At 35.3% G+C, this 7,608-nt stretch overlaps 1 non-coding gene across 1 annotated transcript; it reads right to left on the bottom strand.

Moving 5' to 3' along the window:
* Window positions 1-6,633: 6,633 nt before the first annotated feature.
* LOC113598342 (U6 spliceosomal RNA) lies at window positions 6,634-6,740 on the bottom strand. Its single transcript, XR_003419017.1, has one exon. It is a non-coding gene; the product is annotated as a U6 spliceosomal RNA (small nuclear RNA).
* Window positions 6,741-7,608: the final 868 nt, after the last annotated feature.

Raw genomic sequence — 7,608 nt, 5'->3', positions numbered from 1 at the left:
ACAACAGTGCCCATTTGAACAGTTGGGATCAGGGTGAATATTTTAGCCCTACTTATATTAATATTTTAGCCCGATTAGATGATGGCAAAATTTATTGACCCATGTGTTACCTGGGGCATAACATAACAGATAGACACTTTATCAAAGATGGACTTAAAACAGTACATACTAACATGTATTTCTACAAATAACTTTCATTATAAAAGAGAAGAGAGACACCTTAAAATAAATATCTGTGCTATTTTTTTTGTGGCTTATTGACTCTAACAACTTGAGAATCTTTTGAGATTTCCTAATTGAGATTAGAGGTTATGAATAATTTATTACCCAAAGGCCAAAAGGATGCAATGGATTTTGTACTAACAGATATAATAGAGATTTCTAGATGATAAGATCACTAGGCAGTTCACTTTAGCCACTTGAGCCATTATTTTTTAATGTTTCTTTTTTATTGAGGTATAATTGACATATAACATTGTATAGTTTAAGGTATACAACATGTTGATATGATACATCTATATATTACAATAAGATTACCACTGTAACACTGTAATCATTAGCTAACACCTCTATCATATCACACAATTGTAATTTCTTTTTTTGTGATGAGAACATTTAAGATTTAGTCTCAGCAACTTTGAAGTATAGAGTATTGTTCACCATAATTACGATGCTCTGCATTAGATCTCCAGAACTTATTTACCTTCTAGTTGCAAAGTTTGTACCCTTTAACAAAGTCTCCCCAATTCCCCTGTCTCCCAAGCCTTGGTAACCACCATTCTACTATGAGTTTGGCTTTTTTTTTTTAGAGTCCACATATAACTTATATAATATTTATTTTTCACTGTCTGGATTATTTCAGTTAGCATAATTCCCTTGAGGCCCATCCATGTTGTTGCAAATGGCAGGATGTCCTTCTTTATCATGGCTGAATAATATTCCATTGTGTATATATACCATATCTTCTTTATCCATTCATCTGTTATGCACATGTATATTGTTTCCATATCTTGGCTATTGGGAATCATGCTGCAATAAACTTGGGCATTCAGATAGCTTTTTGATACCTTGTTTTCATTTACTGTGCATATCATATATACCCAGAAGTGAGATTGCTGGGTTGTATAGTACTATTTTTGATTTTTTGAGGAACCTCCACAGTTTTTCATGGTGGTTGCACAAGAGTTCCTTTTTCTCCACATCCTCACTGACACTTGTTATCTCTTGTCTTCTTGATGATAACCTTTCTAGCAGGTATGGGATGATATCTCACTGTGGCTTTGATTTGCATTTTTCTGATGATTAGTGATGTTGAGTGCATCCTTCTACAGCTCAGCTGGGTGAGTGGAGGACTATAGACTGGACATGTGAGGCATTTGTTTCAATCAGGTGTAATGCTTTAGAGTATAACAGGGAAATCCCAGTTCAGAATGCCTTACTTCTTATGGAACTTATAGATTGAGAGAGTAATGTCACTTTGAATAAATAGATTGATATAACAAATACTAGTTATCTTCTTATGGTTAAATAACTTAATGAGGGATATGTGACAGTAAAACTTCTGCTCTTATAAACCATAATGGAAGGATCAGGGATTGTGGTTATTTCTATTTTGTAGGTTCACAGAATATACCATTCTCATTCATTCTCCCTGTTTTTAGAGTAGATAATCTTGGGTAAGGAGTATAGCTCCTTATAAAATTTTTAGTCTACTTGGGGAAACAAGTCATAACTCTATGTATCTATAGATTTATGAGAGTATAATTATCTGAGGGAAAAGAAGATCAAGTTAGATTAATTATATTGACAGTCAGATTTTTATGCATTCATGGGTGAGGGAGAGCTTGCTGTAAACCAAGAAAATCAGGGAAGACTTCATGGGTGATATGAAGCTTGAGCTGGGCTTTGCAAAATTGGTAAGGAAAGGTGTCTTCCAGACAGATGCAGGTAAAGAGAGATAGCGCTGAGTAAGGAAGGTATTAGATGAATCTGGCGAAGTTAAAAGTTTCTGGGAGATAACTTTTGGTTGACTTAATGCAAACCAATTTCTACTGGTAGAAATTCTCCTTTGAGTACAGGTCATGCTGGTAATAAAGTCTAGGATTGCCTTGGGTTAAAGAATTTCATATTAATTCCAATTCAATACTACTGTTAGGAAAAAATTCTCTTTTTATTTCATTTTCCCATAGGAGAAGAATATATATTTCCTATCAATTAAATTACTCTGGTAATTGAATTTTATATGGGGACTCAATAATATATAACTCCAATGTTTCCAATATTTGTGATAAAATTTGCTCTGAAGTAGAATCCGCTGGAACCATCACGGCTCAGAAATTGATAAGGCTAATGCTCTTTCCTCTGTATCAAGGATACTGTTTGAACGGTGTCTTTTTGGAACTGGAAGAGAAATGAGAGTACAAAGTTGGAAGACATTTATGGAGTTTTACTGAAAAATAGGATTCTAGTAATCTAATACCCACTCTTACATACTATAATGGCAAAATAACATTCTCTGAAGGAGGGAGCATTCTTGATATAAAAACAGAGTTAATCTAAGAAGTAGAAAACCACTTTTCAACTCTAACTTGAGTTATAGGAATTCCTGTCATAGGGAACAGTTTCAATTTTATTTCATAGTTCCATAATTAGAAATATGTATGGTGGAAATAATTTTGATACATGACAACATAGTGCTTGTTACAGTTCAGTTGTACATACTAAATATTAACTAACTTTTGAGAGCAGCTGATAAATTGAAATAATTTTAAAGTAGGTGATTGTACATAATAAATTTTTTGTCAGTTGCAAGACTTGAAAAGAGATCTTTTTTGATGGAGTAAAAAAAAATCATCTGGATCTCAAAAGCAGATTTAACAAACCATTTTTCTCTGATAGTACTCAAAAATTTTATTTATTTGTATGATTTGATGAGGGCTGGAATGAAGGTTACACAAAATACCATATTTTGAGAAATTGGATATATTATCCCAATTTAAGTATGATTATAAGCAAGTGTGATTTTAAATTTAAAAAAATTATTTATTTTGAGAGAGAGAGAGCACGGACGTGGGTGAGCACAGGAGTAGGATAGGGGCAGAGAAAGAATCCCAATCAGGCTCCACACTCAGTGCTCAGCACAGAGGCCATCACAGGGCTTGATCTCACGAACCATCAGATCATGACCTGAGCCAAAATCAAGAGTGGGATGCCTAACTGACTGAGCCACCCAGGCATCACCAACCGAGTGTGATTTTAAGCATATTTTTCTTAGCTAAATATTGGTAGAAATTTAAATTTTCAGAAAGATTTATCAGTATTCAGTCAGGAAGTTATTCTTTTAAAAAAATTTTTTTTAAATATTTAATATTATATAATATATTATATTATATTATATAATCTATATATAATATATAGATTAAATTATTATATAATAAAATAAAAATAAATTTAATATTTATTTTTGAGACAGAGGGAGACAGAACATGAGTTGGGGAGGGGCATAGAGAGAGGGAGACACAGAATCTGAAACAGGCTCCGGGCTCTGAGCTGTCAGCACAGAGCCCGATGCGGGGCTCGAACCCACAAACCGTGAGATCACGACCCGAGCTGAAGTCGGACGCTTAACCAACTGAACCACCCAGGTGCCCCAGGAAGTTATTCTTAAAATCATACTTATTTTTAAGGTAGTTGCTGTGATAAATCACAGAACCAATTCTGTTAAATTATACTCCACTTAGGGAGTGGGCATTTTGATGGCCATTAAACATTAGCGACTATAGCACTTAAAGAAAGAATCTTTTGCTATTTCAGGGATTGTTAACAGTTCTTGATGCTCAACAGTCACAGGAACAGAGACTTTGTAGGACCAGATAGAAATCAGCTCACCATTTGCTCTCACTCTGTTGGAGAACTATAAAAAGAGTTATTAGGAATCTTGTCTATTGTGATAGTATTACAGGTTTAAGCACATCCTCTGTAAACACCGTAGCTATTTCTCCCAAGTGTAGCTTATTCAGTAAAGGACTGAAATCTCTATAAATTTTATGCCTGGTCAAATATTCTTTATTTTCTAAATTTTTTTATCAGACCCTACTGACTCTCTTTTTCATCATGTTCAGATGGTTTGGATATACGGCCTGTGGTTTCTATCTGTTGTCATATTTAATTATTTTCCTTAGTCACATGGACATTTGTTTTCCTATATCCGTAGTATATATGAGTTTCAATGAAAGGTATTGAATTTACTTTCTGTGGATTGTTCCTTGGGAGAATAAAAACGCATACACAAGCATGTAAACATTTCCTTCCCTTATGAAATGGTTTACCAAGTTTTGACTAAAATTAAAAAAAATGAAACCACTTTCATTTTAGTAGAAGTTGGTATTTCCTAGAGATTTCCCCAATATTCAAGTAAGAATTATGGGGCACACATCTCTGTTAGATGAAAACCTCCAGGTCCTGGCCTTTTGTTTCATGGAGTGTAAAATGTCCAGTTTCTTTCTCGACATTTCATTCACTCCTCTGAGAGAGTAAAACCCAATGCAGTGAGTTTGGGAGAAGAAACTGAGTGACCTTATTCTCTTTCTTGCTCTATTTCTTGTGTTCTTCCATCTGGCCACTGAAGAGTCCTTGAATTTGGGTCTCCTTCTGCCTGCCTTTGGCGGAAGCCTGGAACAATCCTACACTGCCTTTGCCTGAAGACTCATCTGTCTTACCAGGGTAAACTATCAAAATGCCTGGAAACACTGTGGGTCTAAAACCATATTCTCCAATCTATTTCATTAGAGGTAGAGGTGATATTTGGCCTGAAACTTGAGTCTGTCTCCCAACTGTTTTCAAACTTAGTATGGGAACAAGCAAATGTTATTTGTTTGACCATTTAAACTCCCAACTGTCATAATATGCCCCCCTTTTGTGGTTTTATTTTACATAATAAACACTCAAGCTCTTACCTTCACCTCACTGGGAGAAATGTTTTGCTCTCTCAGCACTTTTTTCCCTGGTTCTAAATAATAAATTCAACTTAGTAGAAATGAAGTACTATGACTTCAGAAAATGAAGCAATTCCAAAAGGATCACATGTGAGGTTTGCTCATTACCAAGTGAGCAAAGAATGATTTTTTAAAAGTGATTTAAATTTTTTAGGATTTCATTAATACTTTATATTTTATATTAGTTCAACTCACAAATTGTAGCAAAAGATTGCGCATGTGCTTTTACAAGAAGTTTTCGGCCCTGAGACAAATTGGAAAGGGACTGGGATGAATGAAAACATTTTCCATGCTTTTGTAACTACTTTGCATTTTTCTGCTGAATTTCTGTTTCTATGTGTTGTATGGATAGAGATGTGAGGAATCTCCTTGTGCTTAACAGACTTAGGAGAGAGCTGGAGTGGCTGCCATATACTTCAGCTTGCCGGGTGCAGTCCTATTCTACGCTTCTTGTCTCAAGGTAAGTGTTAGTAACAGTTCTCTTCACTCTGAAAATACTGCAGTTAGGATGATGAATCATGGTCAGCCCAAGAACAAGATACTGGTAAGAACAAGTAACTGGTAATTTGTGTGTGGAATCATACTTTTAGATGCTTTAATGCTATTTGTTTCATTAATTTATCTTTAGAATTTATCTCCAGAAAAATTTCTGTTAACTTAAACTGAAATTCGTTGCTGATTTTCAGTTTAGTCTTAATACTAATTTTTAAATTTGTTTTTATTATGAGTTTATGCTTTATTAATCCATATTTAAGTGAAGATGGTAGTAATATTCACTGCCTAGGATTGGGAGGAGCAATTAGCACAGCTGTCTGTGTATCCTCTGGTACAATTTCATGTTTTAATTTTTTTCTATACAAATTTTTATTTAAATTCTAGTTGGTTAACAAGCACTGTAAATTTCTGGTTTCTGGCGTGGGATTTAGTGATTCATCACTTACATATAGCACCCAGTGCTCAATACAAGTGCCCTCCTTTTTTTTTTTTTATAGTTTATTGATTTATTTTGAGAGAGAGACCAAGTGGAACAGGGGTAGAGAGAGAGAGGAAAAGAGAGAATCCCACACAGGCTCCGCACTGTCAGTGCAGAGCCATATGCAGGGCTAGATCTCACAAACTGTGAAATCATGACCAGAGCCAAAATCAAGAGTTGGATGCCGAAATGACTGAGCTACCCAGGTGCCCCCAAGTGCCCTCCTTAATATCCATCACCCATTTAGCTCAACCCTTGCCTACCTCCCTCCATCAACGCTCAGTTTATTCTCCATAGTTGAGTCTGTTTCTTGGTTTGCCTCTCCTTTTCCCCCCCATGTTCATTTGTTTTGTTCTTCAATTCCACATATGAGTGAAATCATATGGAATCTGTTTTACTCTGACTTATTTAGCTTAGCATAATGCACTCTAGCTCCATCCACATTGTTACAAATGGCAAGATTTCATCCTTTTTAATGGCTGGGTAATAGTTCATTGTATATACCACATCTTTATCCATTCATCAGTCAGTGGACATTTGGGCTCTTTCCATAATTTGCCTATTGTTGATGCTGCTGGTATAAACATCGGGGTGCATGTATCTCTTTGAATCAGTATTTTTGCTCCTATAGGTAAATACCTAGTAGTGCAATTGGACGATTGTAGGGTAGTTTTATTTTATTTTATTTTTTTGCATGTTATTCTTGTGCAGGGGTCATGCTAATCTTCATTGTATCATTCCAATTTTAGTATATGTGCTGTCAAAGTAAGCTCTAGGTTTATTATTTTTTCAAAGAGTACACAGGATCTCCCTGTATTTTTTTTATCTTTTTTATTTCAGAAAGGAAGAGACAGCACGAGCAGGGAAAAGGGGCAGAGAGAGAGAAGTTGGGGGGAGGGAGAAAGGGAGAGGGAGAGGGAGAGAGAGAGAGAGAATGAATCTCAAGCAGGATCCATGCTCAGCATGGAGCCCAAAGTGTGGCTTGATCCCATGGCCCTGGGATTGTGACCTGAGCCAAAATTAAGAAGCAGATGCTCAAATGAGTGAGCCGTGCAGATCCTCCTCTTATATTAATTTTAGCCATTCTGACTGGTGTAAGGTGATACCTCATTGTAGTTTTGATTTGTATTTCCCTGTCGATTAGTGATGTTGAACAATTTTTCATGTGTTTGTTGGCTATCTGTATGTTTTCTTTGGAAAATGTCTGTTCATGTCTTCTTCCCAGTTTTTAAAACTGGATTATTTGTTTTTTTTGGGTGTTGAGTTTTTAGAGTTCCTTATATATTTTGGATACTAACTCTTTATTAGATAGGTCATTTGCAAATATCTTTTTCCATTCTGTAGGTTGACTTTTAGATTTGTTGATTATTTCCTTCACTGTGCAAAAGCTTTTCATTTTGATGTAGTCCCAATAGTTTAGTTTTGCTTTTTGTTTCCCTTGCTTCAGGAGTTATATCTAGTAAGAAGTTGCCACTGCCAATGTTAAAGATGTTACTGCCTTTGTTTTCCTCTAGGATTTTGATTTTTTCCTGTCTTTCATTTAGGTCTTTAATCCATTTTGAATTTATTTTTGTGTGTCATGTAAGAACGTGGTCCAGTTTATTTTGCATGTTGTACTCTAGCACAATTTTAAAATTGTTT

This window comes from Acinonyx jubatus, chromosome C1 (assembly GCF_027475565.1).
Source record: "Acinonyx jubatus isolate Ajub_Pintada_27869175 chromosome C1, VMU_Ajub_asm_v1.0, whole genome shotgun sequence".
Taxonomy (NCBI): Eukaryota; Metazoa; Chordata; class Mammalia; order Carnivora; family Felidae; genus Acinonyx; species Acinonyx jubatus.
The sequence above is the reverse complement of the archived record's forward strand: the minus strand, read 5'-3'. Positions and strand labels throughout refer to the sequence as shown.